A 12,791-nucleotide genomic window follows, 5' to 3' on the forward strand; every position below is an offset into this window, starting at 1 on the left:
TTCATCATGTTTGCCGTGGGTGGGGCGAGACCAAGGCGGGAGGTAAGGACATGTGAGAGCGACCTGACACTACCTGAAAGAATCCTGGAAGATTATATTCATCTATCCTCAATATCTTTTCAACAGATTGGAATTTAATCAACACAAATAAGGAAACTGGAAAAATGGAAATGGCGAGATGCAAAGGCAAACTTGGCTGCAAACTTTCCACAAGTCATTATCCAGCGTCCTCGGAGGGACAGGCATCCCTTGTGACCTCTGAAGAGCCAGCAGTATTCAAAGGGGTGAGGACCAGGTCCTCTGGCTTCATGGGGACAAGGAACAGGGCAGGAAAGCAGGCCTGGGCTGTGGCAAAAGTCACCTTGACATCTGGTGGGCCAATATCTCTGCCTCTTCAAAAGAAACTCTACCATCTTAAGCCAGGACACTCTATTTTTTTGTGTGTGTGGCAAAAAAACCCACATAACTTAAATTTACCATCTTAACCACTTATTTTTAAGTGTTCAGTTCAGGAGTGCTCAGTACATTCCCATCACTGTGCTGCAGATCTCCAGAACTTTCCATTTGACAACACTGAAACGCTACACCCACGAAACACTTGTTCCTCCTTCCCCTCCCCCAGCCCTTGGCAACCACCTTTCCACTTTCCGTTTCTATGATTCTGACTACTTTCAACATGTCACATGAGTAGAATCATAGAGAATTTGTCCTTTTGTGACAGGTTTATTTCATTAACAAAATGTCCTCTCAAGGTCCATCCATGTTGCAGCGTGACAGGGTTTCCATGTTTTTGAAGGCTACATCATATTCCATTGCATGGACACACTACGCTTTCTTTATCCATTCATACGAGTATGTTGGTGGACATTTGGGAGGTTTCCACCTCTTGCCTGCTGCGAGTGCTGCTGTGAGGAACACAGGTGTGCAGATGTCTCTTTGAGAGCCTGTTTTGGGTTCCGTTGGATACATACCCAGAGGTGGGCTTGTGAGATCACATGGTAGTTCTAGTTTTAATTTTTTGAGGAACGCCCATACTGTTCCCCACAGTGGTTGCACCATCTTATATTCCTACCAACGGTGCATGAGGATTCCAACTTCACATCCTGGCCAACACGTGCTGTTTCCTGCTCTTTTGAGGGTGGCCATCCTGATGGGTGTTGAGGTGATAGCTCACAGTGGTTCTGGTGAGGACACTATTTTACATGATGAAACTGAAGCCCTCTCGGTGGGAGGCGGGGGGGATTTTTTCCGTCCCTAGGGCGAGGACTTGAACTTCCACATTGGAACACGTGCCGGCCAAACGATCCCTCATGGTGCTTCCACCTGGGCTCTGACAAGTGTTCCCCGGGGTCTGAGCAGCATGCCAGGGCGTGACTGAAGCCATAGGACAAGCGTGGTGTGTCTTCCAGTTCATCAGTTTTAGTCAATGATAAGTAATTTAAAGCATTGTTTTCATATTAGAAGAAACACATAGTATGAAATATACTAAATATCGACATGCATTCTTTTAAGAGATAGCACAGGACTACGGACACCTTAGCCCTGGCAGTGAGAGGCCCTAAGCCATACCCATGACAACGCTGGGAGGTGTCTTCTCTGCTACTAGAAAACTGGTGGCATGACTTGAAAAGCACTCCCGTGGTCCACAGAGTCCCATGGCAGGTGCCTCCTTTCTTATTTAGTCACCAAATTCGGGGGTGGAAAAAATATTAGACGCCACCTTAACCCCTAACGTCATTTTACAAATGAGGAACCGGAGGCCACCTGCGGGGCTCAGACGTCAGGGCGGTGCTCCCCCCCCCACACCCCAGCAGCTGCGCCCACCACAGCTTAGAGGACTTAAGTTACTAAGCAAAATCAGTCACTGCAAACGTCCTCAAGCTGCAAGTCAGATACGCAGAGAAAAGGAGGTTACGTTTCGTCCTGCGTTTAATTAGATTTGGCCTCGTCAGCTAGGAAGTGAGAAATGACCACTAAGTCTGTCTTAAACTTTAATCCACTGTGGGACACTTAAACCATCAGTTAGGTGATGCTCAGTCTCTCCCCTTACGCCACCCCTCCCAGTCGGTCCCCTCCTGCAGGGTGGCTCGGTGCTCTGGGCAGCCCACTGACGTCCCGGAGGCAGGGCCTGCGGACTGGCCTGATGCGCTCAGGACCAGCTGCAGAGTGGCTCTCAGAGCATCGCCGGGGAATGGTTGGCTAGCATGGCTCCTGGGCCTCCAGCTGGTGTCTACGGCCAGAATCCTGCAGGTGATAAACTCACAGGCTATTATTCTTTGTCAGCGCAGTCAGGGGAAGGGCCCCTCCCTGCCAACTTGGCGTCCCCTCGACGTTCATTGGCGGTTGACCCCTCTGAGTGTCTGCCCATCCTCCATCTGGCCTGCTAGCCCTGCCGTCCCCAGCCTCACCCAGTCTTGGCTGCACGGCCACCTTTCTCTCCCACAGCAGGGCCCATGGGGACTCGCTGACTCCCAACAACCCATGTCACCTGTGAGCCCAGGGCACCTCCAGGACACAGTAGTCGCTCCCCCCATCTAATCACCCCACAGGTGGACTATGCTGAACATGAGTACTGGGCCCCCGGAAAGTACCAGGTCCCCAAGTCCCAGAGAGGAGCAGGGAAAGGGATCCCAGATCTGTGTGCTTCCCAACTTTACCTAACTTACCCATCTCTCTGGGGGCTGAAACCTACAGAGGGCAGATAGGAGCACCCCCCACCTTAACACTTCCCCTTCCTCTCTCCCTCCCTCTCCAAACCCACTGCCACAAAAGAGGCAACACTTCTCTGAGTTGCACGCTTTGGTCTTTTGGACAGGAGTTTACAGTCTGGGGCAAATTTTACGATCTGATGGGCCAAGCTACCTCTTGGGGGACTCATGAGGACCGAAAGGAACTGCGATGGTTCATTTTATGTGTCCACATGGCTAGGCCACAGGGTGCCAGGACAGTTGGTCAAACATTATTCTGGGTGTTTCTGTGAGGGAGTTTTTGGGTGAGACGAACACTTAAATTAGTAGCAAAGCAGAGTGCCCTCCCTAAGGTGGGTGGGCCCCCTCTAATCTGTTGAAGGCCTGAATAGAACAAAAAGGGCAACCCTCCCCTGAGTAGGAGAGATTTCCTCTTGCCTGACTGGGACATCAACGTCTTTCCTGACTTTGACCTTGAACTAAAACACTGGCTCTTCCTGGGTCTCGAGTCTGCTGGCCTTCAGACTGGAACAGTGTCTGCTCTCCCGGTTCTCGGTCCGTCAGACTTGGACTAGAGCTAAACCATTGGCTCTCCTGGGCATTCAACTTGCCAGCTTGCCCTCCAGACCTTAGGATTTGCCAAGCTCCAGAACTGTGTAAGTCAATTCCTCATCATTAATCTCTTTGTGTATATTTATATATTTTATATAATTTATATTTTACTTTATGTTTCTATAATATATACATTATATGCATGTATAGATAATATATGATATATATGTATGTAGGTATGATATGATATGATATATGATATGTGATGGGATGTGATATGATATAAGCATGTATATATAATATTATATAATATATATTTTGCACATGTATATAATACGTATCTCTCTATATAATATATATCTATACATCCTATTGGTTCTGTTTCTCTGGAGAGCCCTGGCTAATACAGGCACCTACAACCACCCCCCTTTGCTCTTGGTTGGAAAGCCTGTTGTTGAGGACTTGCCCTATTCTGCCCTCCTGGCTTGATTTCTTAGAGGTGGGAAGCAATCAGATATTGGGAAATGCATAGAGGAATTAAAATGCATCAATGTAATATCTGTAAAAACACTATCCCTGTAGACAGATGGGTTTACGGAGTTGAATGACCAGCTGTAAATGATCTACATACATCTCGACAGGAGCACAGTTTCTGCTTCAAAATGCTTCCCAATTATCAAAATGATTCGCTATTTCTGAAGTCCAGTTCTTTCCTGCACCTAGCTTCTCTCTGTGCAGAGCATGTCTTCCGAATCAAAGATTGGAGTTATCTTCTCTCTCAAAGAATTGTTTACAGTGGATGAATGAAAGTGAATTTCTCCTTCCTGTTTACTGGAAGAACAGCCCTGGAGGTAAGTCACAGCGCCTGATCCCAGAAGAGGGGAGTGTGGTAGTGGAGATGTCCCCTGATATCAGCCTATCATTTGAAATTTAGAGAAGTCCTCCAATGAGTAGCTTGATGGACCGTGGGCCTACCTCACACAGCGCCCCCAGGAGGTGAGAGGACCTCTGATGGAGTGGGGGAGCCCAGCACGGAGCTGGGCACTTCGGGGCGGTGGTGAACGTCTGAGACTGTCACTTGACCCCACACTAGAGGACGAAGGGGCTTCAATAATGAGCTTCTCTTCAGCAAACACGTGGAGCTGAAGACCAGAGGCCTTTCTCCCAGGGACCTTGGGTGATCTCAAAGGGGAGCAACTGAGAACCCTAATACAATAGCTGAAACTGGAGGTACCTCCAATTAGATTGTTAAGGGCTAAAAACTTCATTTACTTTTACTTATAAAAATAAATGTGACATTTCTTGAGTCCCAGGGTGATGGAGCCATGGTGTACCCGTTACCTTTATGGGAAAAGTCTCACAATGTCACCAAAACATGTCATAGTTATATGATGGATGGTGTAACTTTAATATTGTTTGAGTCACTACGTCTGTGATGGATCTTTCTGAGCCAGGCTTAAGTTCTATGTCTGACGGCCGCACTAGGAGTACAAGGGCCATTACGAAACTCAGTTTCTGCGACGACTGGTCTATACATTATTGTGACGTGCCATCCTTCTTGGGCAAGTAAGTTCTACCTTTTGACGTCATTTTTGTCTTCTCTCTCCATTTCACCTCCCTCCTCCCTTTTGTTTTGTGTTTACCAAACACTGATTGATAGCCTTCTATGTACTGGATGTTGAAGATAAAAATAAAATTGGAGCTTTCTGCTCTTAAGGACCTTACGGACCAGAGGCACAGAGGACAATGAACTTGGAATGTGGTAACTGCTCGCAGAGATCTGTCAGGCGACAACGATGACAGCACAGAAGAGCAGCCCCTAGCCCAGCCTTATATCCCTGTTTTCCAAAACGGGGAGAATAATATTTACTAGCCAACAAAACCATGAAACAAATGTGAGTGTTCTAAAAGCAGAAATTAGGTGAGTCACATCACCAAATGACTGTATCCTAATTCATAGGAAACTGCTCCTTACTAGCAATTCGGCAGAATAATTTGGTGGTGAATCTTAAAAAACAAATATTGACGTCATTTCACATTTCAGTTCCCAGGAATGCGCGAGTCCATAGGGGTTCACCAGGGTATTGCACAAGGGGACTTTGGTTACAAACCCTTCATTGTGGAACTGAGAATCCTTTAACATTGTCCCAGGTGCGGTTTACAAGGAGTCACCCTTCGGTCCTCTGTCCCCTGCCCCAAGCACAGGATAGGAGGGAGGGCTGCTGCTTTCTAACGCCACCTCCTGTGCCCCACCTCCAGCCTTCTCCAGGCAAAGGCGGGAAAGGCAAGGCCCACGGTTACAGGGGGGATGGGCAGGTGGAACTCATACTTGTATTTTTCAACCCAACTGATAACGTTTCCAAGAGGCCCTGTAGGCCTGGTACCCGAAATTTGTCACCCAGGGGGTATGGACCTGTTTTGTTGCAATGTCCCACGTCGTTTTTGACATTCCTGACCTATGCTCATTTGTCCACTCTTACTTAATTTTGAACTTAGTAACTGTAATCAAAGCCAATTTCAATTATACACCTAAACTCTAAGATCTACAGAAGTTTTACAAACAAAATCGAGAGAGAGAGAGAGAGAGAGAGAGAGAGAGAGAGAGAGAGAGACTATTCAGCCGGGATGTTTGTTTCCTAAAAGAAAAAGAAGAACAATAAAGGGAAATTAAGTAAGAGGCTAAGAAAATATTTTCATGTATACATATTTCAATTTTTTATAGTGTGGCAATAGTTTTTACATCACTGTACTTGTTTGAATGCCTTTTAATAGTTAAATGCATCTTTCAGGACTCAACATTTTTCTGAAATGTTTATATCATTGGCAAGTGGATTTTGGCACATTATCTAATATGAATTCTTTGCTTTTGAATGATCAGTAATACTGTTAAAACAATGTTGGATTATTTGTTTGAATTAACCTGCATAATAAAAAACCACAGGCAGGAGAAAAAAGATAAGGCAGTTTTCCAGCATTCAAATGGTTATTCTTGCTCAAAATTTCAGCTGGATGAACCACACACAGTAGGTAATTAAGAACAAAACATCTTTATGTAGATTTTATTATTATTGCTAAAAAAAAAACCAAACAACACAAAACAAAACAAAAACTTGGGGGCAGATTTTCAAAATGCAATTCCAAAATGTACCCCATGTTGACTGAGACCCAAACTGTCTTGACACTTTCGAAGTGACAATAAAATACAGGTGGCAGCAGCACAGGTCCCATCAAGAATTATAAGTGGTGACCCCAACTGAGCCAAAACTGTACAAAGCACAACCCTCACAATGAAATATTTTTAAATGAAAAAAAAAAAAGCACAAATGACATGTCCAAATGTTGCTGTTAGGCTGTAATAACACCGTGCCAATTTTGTCTATCTTTTTTTCTCTTGATGGGTCTTGACACCCATCAACGAATTGGACGCGCGTTTTCCTGCATCTGGACTCTCATTTGGACAGCGAGATGTAGGGAGAAAGCAGTAGTCAGTGTGGAAACAGAACCCGGAGGGAGTGAGACCAGGGTGGGTAGCGAAGGGCCTGTCTGCCAGAGCTTGTCAATAAGGTGGGGGCCGTCGGCGTGATCACTGAGCACCGCCCCTCTGCCCGGCTGCAGGCTCCCTTCCCAGTGGACAGTCGGGCCAGCTGTCTGGGCAGCAGGAACGGCCTTCCTTTCCCAAGCCCGGGCCTGTGGGAAAATCTTCATTGGCTAGTAATTGATTCCACCCTGCCAGCTCCATTACTCCAGGCTCCAGTCAAACTGGCAGGGAGCGGGGGGAAGGGGCCGCTGGAGGGGTGAGGGGGTGGGAGCAAAGGCCAGCAGGGCCCCCTGCAATTAACACTAATCTGAAAATTGGCCTCTGACAGCAAAGCCCAGCACCTGACAGCTAATTACTTATGTCAGACTGATGTGCACTTCACAGAGAAAGGTTATTTATCAGAGACCAGGGTTTTCTGCCCCCTCCCCACCGCCTTTTTTTCTGTTTGTCTTAGTTGAAAACAGTGGGGAATTGTTCCCGGTTGCTTAGATCCCGGAAACCCCGAACGTTCTCATACCTCATTTCACTGAAAGGCTCCCAAATTTCCTTTCTAAGACTCGGTGCGCACGTGTGTTGTGCAGCTCATCTGTGCTGGAGGCCAGAGAAGGACGTGGACATCCCAGCGGGTGGGCTCACTTCCTTTTATAAATGGAGCCAAAGTGATGGAGACACGGGAAATCCAAAAAAAAAAATCAATATGGACGCAATAAGCGATTCAGATAGGGCAAACCCCCTTCACTTACCTCATTTTCACAAAGTCAGTCCACAGTGGGGACCATCAGTCAATGGCTTATTTTGCAAATAAAACCAAAAGCCTTCTGTGTTAAGTGATGTTGAGATCTTTTCTCTATCTCCATCTATCTGTGTAGTGAGTGTCCAGGCGTCTCACACAGGTATATTGTCTTTCAGCTGGTGGTGTGATCTGCCTTGCCGATAACAAAAGAGGCTAGCAGTGGAGAAGAGGGGTGGGTAGAGGGCTTCCCTTTTGTACTTTATACTTTCTGTCACCAAACATTGTTTCAGCACTACTTTATGTTAGGCACAGTGCTGGGCATATGAAATCGAGTCCATTCTTGCTCTTAGGGAGTTTAAGGCTTGGTGAGTGACACAGGTAAGTAAGAAAATTACACTGTGGCATGATTCCCTTTACACAAAGGCTTGGAAGTGCCTAAAACAAGACCTAACCTAAAAGTGGGGCTCCTCTGAGCGGAGATCTGAACAAATAGAGGAGTCAGGCAGGCAAAGGAGGGTGACAGAAAAGATAAAAGACATGTCACCTACACAGAATCCGACGCAAGACAGAATTTAGCAGGGTGGGAGTCGAGTGTAGACATGACCCAGAGGAGGCTGATATGTAAGGTTCACGGTTAATTTGTCCCAAGGTTTTCCAAGTAGAAATCATAAGGCTTCCAGGTTAATGGGCTTTCCACTACCCACCGTCCCCTTTCATCTAACCTGACACCCCCCCTCAGGTAGCCATGCACTGAACAAAGCCACGCCAGGTTGATCCCTGTCCGACTAACAAGCAGTAGGGCAACTGGGTGAATGTTAGAGCTGGCATCAGAGCCGGGGAGAGTGGGCAACTACAAGTTTTTGCTCACCAGCCACCTGTCTTTCCAGTGGGGATCCCTCTCCCCATGTCATGTGAGTCTGGGCTTTCGTAAGGATTAATTTATCCAACAAATGTTGTTGAGCGTGTCCTCTGTGCCAGGTGATGGAAGTCACCAAGGATACAGAAGTGGTCGCTTGGGACCATCCCAAGGCAGACAGGAAACAAATAGTTATATAACAAATAAATTAACGACATGTGTGGTAAGGGCTAAAATAATTAAGAAGTACATTATCAAAAATCATCATCTGTATAAAACTGTTTTGAAAACTGTAATAACGAAAATGCAAGGTACTGTCCTAAAGATATCTAATGTGAAGTCATAGAAAAACGAGTAGAGGAGGTCGCGTGAGTTGAGTTCTCGCCACGTGTCCGGTACGGGGTCAATGCTTTGTATGTACTGTGTCACTGGTTTCTCTTAACAAACCTACGAGGGATTTATTATTTCCCAAGAAGTTCCTGAGATGCGAAAGAGTTAGGTAACTTGCTCAAGACCATCCAGCCAGTAAAAAGGGGGATTGTTAAGGCTTGGGCCAAACTGGTCAGCCTCCCTCCATCCCTCCCCGCCAAGAATGCAATCCCGTCAGCACCTCAGGACTTCTTCTTCAGGACCAGGGACTAGATCACACCCAGTCATAGCGCCACATCCAGCGGCCAGAGCAAACCCAACTAGAACATTCCGTGGCTCCGGCACAACACCTTTTCAGTTAGTAAAAGTTATCAGCTAGCATCATCTTGGGAACAATACTTATCCTTTCGCAGGCATGAGACCCTTTTCTTAAGACCTGGTAGGTAGCCATTGCGACACAAATCTAATTTCTGTCCCATTTTTTTCTACCGCACTTACCACCAGGCCCTTTAAGAAGCGTGATGTTGAAAATAGAAAAACTCATCCAACTTATGGTTTTTGGAAGGCAGAGAAGTCACTATCAAAGTAGAAAAGCAGGACTATTCATTATTTATGAAAACAGGAAATCAGAGGAATAGAGCAAAGAGAAAAGACCTTGCAAACAGACGTACCATTATACGAATGTTAGTCACAGCACACACGCTTGATTTCTAATGGGTCTCCAATGGCAGAATTATGACAGGACAGTCATTACGCCTGGTTACCACTTAGGGAACATGGCAGTTTCCACAGTCACGACCAAGGGTCTGGGCACCGGCACAAAATAACTCTGCTCTAAATAAGTAATGAACAGAGAAGCAGCAACGCAGCTCAGACACAGAAACCTAGACAAAGCAAGCAAGTTCACAGCCCGTTGTGTGCCCAGCGGCCCCGGGTTCTAAAGTTGTCTCAGGATATAAAGCCCAGAGCTCGAAATGAGTGACCCCTAAGCTGGGGTTCCTGTCAAGACAATGTCAGCAGCAGCTTCTGGAAACCGCAGCCACTGTGATCTCCGTCCATAACAGATCGTTATGTTAGGGCTTGTTAATCGCCCACTTGGAGGACAGAAGGAGAACCGTAGCCAGAGTGACCAGGCTGTGGCCTGCACTTGGCCCCCGGCTCCCGCCTGGAAGCCACCTCCCTACACGGGCTTTTTTTAGGCACCCAATGGAAACAGGCAGACAGTCTCTTGGCCTAGTGCGAGGCCTCCATGCCACAGCTCCTGCTATCTGTTTGCAAGAAACCCGAGGGTGTGACAACACTCGTATCCACTTGTGTTTCCTAAATGCTTCTTTGATCAGTGTTGAAAATGCTTAAATCTTATCAAAGCCCTATTTTTCCTTCATCTGTCTGTGTTTCAAAATATCTTTTTTTTGTTTTTTGAGTAAAAGCAAACAAAAAATAAAATACCTCTGGTATCAAGAGCGAACGTAATTTTTTTAGTTTGTTTGTACAAACTGATCTTATGCTAATTTGCCTATAAATGGTGAGATGGTATGATTTCTGATTGAAGAGTACATGTCGTCAGTTTTATATAAAGGACTCGTGTTTTGGTCTTCGCAGAAGTACTTATTTTTCTCAAGAAATAGCGCCTAACACTCGCCGCACCCCAAGCGTGGTGCTTCTTGCAAGCCAGCCCATGGGGCGGCCACGGGCAAGGACACTAACGAGCCCACCTGGCTCCCAGCACCGCCGGCGCCATCTCCTATGCTCTTTCGCTTACCGCTTACCACATAGCACGAGACCATATGCATGCCCAGGACCCCAAATATTTCTGCATGAGGGGTTCCCCATGCAGCCCACTGGACTGCTGGAACTCAGCCATCACTCTCAAAGTGTCTGAAGTCCCTGGACACCATCACTGCGCCCCTCTGAGCCGAGTGACACCTGCTCTCTGCCTGTCTGGAGGGGTGGAAGCCTGCTGTGAGACCACTGGCACGGTGGAAGACCCCTGGGGAGCTCCCTCCACCAAATGCTAGGCAGGTGGGCACCACGGCCGCAGCTCCGGGGCTGACTTGGAGCACATACTCAAAATCATCATCATCTAGACAAAAAAAAAAAAAAAGAAGGAGTATTTTGGCAGCCCAAAATATAAACTCTCATCAAGTTTAATGGAGAATTATGACGGAGACAGGCTTGACTTCAGTTCTCCCTTGGCCATACGTATTTTGATCTCTTTGGGGCCTATTTGGCACCTATGGACAACGTTCCATATGGTTTGACCTGGAAGTGCCTTTCTTCACCTGGATTCATGGCACCAAGAAGATAACTTACAGATCAACGTTTCCTTAAGCATGAGGATGGGTTTTCAAAAATAATAACGATGGCTTTGGCTCGTCCGGTGCGGATCCCAACAAAGAGAAACGCACATGGCTCGCAGTCATTATCTGGCACTAACGGATATGCAAATCTGCCCCCCACTGCCTGCCTGGTGCAGGGTTGTGGCACAGCTGTGAGTCACCAGGCAGTAATGTGGATTTAATTTGAACTGGTGGTGGAGGTCGTGGGCACCACTCAAATTAGACATGTGGTGGGCGTTTAACCACAATATTACCAATTCCCATCCTGACATCTGACAGCCCTTCATAATTAACTGCATGTAAATGGTCAGACCTTCCCTCCTGGTTGGACCGGGCTCCAGCTCCACCAGCCCCGGCACTGTAATTGTCAATTGCACTTGAGACAAATCCCAGGCAGAAGATCAGATAGCTTCAGGGGTCCTGCGCTCCCTGATGTAGCTAGCTGCCTTTTAATTGGACTGGAAGGCCTTCCCAGCAGCTCCCATATGCTGCCTCCTAGAAAGAGCTAATATTTTCTCAAATAGGAGGGAAATTGATTGTGCTTTGAGGCTTAACTGGAGGCTTTGGGAAGCAGGTTTTTGTGGTGGGATTGCGGGCTTCCCCCAGAACACACGGAGGCGGGCATGTGGCCCAAACCCACGCGTCACTGCTCCTCTTCTGAATCTTCATCCTTGTCTGGCTTTTCTTCCTTCTCCTTCTAAAATGTCTTGTTCAGATTTGAGTCCCTGAGTGACAGAGTGAATTTTTTTGGGGTCCTCCATCGAACAGAGATGGGAACTGTCTGAAAATCAAAGGGAAATGCTGCAGAGGTGATCAAACCCAAAACTATAAACCCATCATCTCTTGAGAAAAGTAATATCAATTCAAACTTGGAAGCCCATGAACAAAATATCCTACTGCTTCTACTGAGCCAAGCAAAGGTCCTAGAGCTACGTCTGTCTTTGTCGGACAACACGGAGATTCAAGCTCTGATCGTCCCCATAAAGATGATTTTACCTGTCAGCAAAGGAAGCCGTGATTGATGATGTGTGCAGCACACACACAGGGACCAATGACACAATTACATTTATGATCAAATTATGGATAATTGGATAGCAGCAGAAATAAATTTGCTTTTGTATTATGGATGAAAAAGAATTTACTAAGCCAATGAATGATATAAAATTGATCGTAGAATTTGTAAAACAAGTAAAACATGACCTTTGCAATTTCGTGAACTTGTGTGACACACCATTTAAGTGTAACTGATAGGCCGATTACGAAGTTTGTTCTCTTTTTAGTAAAACAGAACCCCTAAGTAGCCCCCTAAATAATATTTTATTACTCTAGTTTGATATCTCCAAAGCATTAACTTTGCCCTTTTTTTTTTTTCAAGATTCTACAATTGAGACTGGATTTGCCCAAGTTAGGCAATAGCAGCAAAGTTTTCTAAAGGAGCTAGAGGACCCATCACTGCAGCTGTTACGAAGTGTAGTGACAAGCCTGCTGTTACATGCCAAGTAGTAAATAAGTAAACAGTTACGGTGGCTGTCAGCCTCTGCCTGTGTCCCTCATCCTGTCTTCACCCCTCAGGCTAAGCACACTTGAAGTATCAGCTCAATGATAACCTACACTAAGACTGAAGAGGAATAAGAAACAAAAATGCATGAGAGAGAGAGAGAGAGGGAGAGAGGGGGGGGGAGAGGGAGAGAGGGAGAGAGGGAGAGAAAGAGAGAGA

At 46.4% G+C, this 12,791-nt stretch overlaps 1 protein-coding gene across 1 annotated transcript in view; it reads right to left on the reverse strand.

The window, feature by feature from the left end:
* The window catches only part of MRPS28 (mitochondrial ribosomal protein S28), a 157,329-nt gene that overhangs the window by 36,965 nt on the left and 107,573 nt on the right, over nt 1-12,791 (reverse strand). The window lies entirely within an intron of this gene.

The sequence above is a fragment of the Hipposideros armiger genome, unplaced genomic scaffold (genome assembly GCF_001890085.2).
Source record: "Hipposideros armiger isolate ML-2016 unplaced genomic scaffold, ASM189008v1 scaffold_170, whole genome shotgun sequence".
Taxonomy (NCBI): domain Eukaryota; kingdom Metazoa; phylum Chordata; class Mammalia; order Chiroptera; family Hipposideridae; genus Hipposideros; species Hipposideros armiger.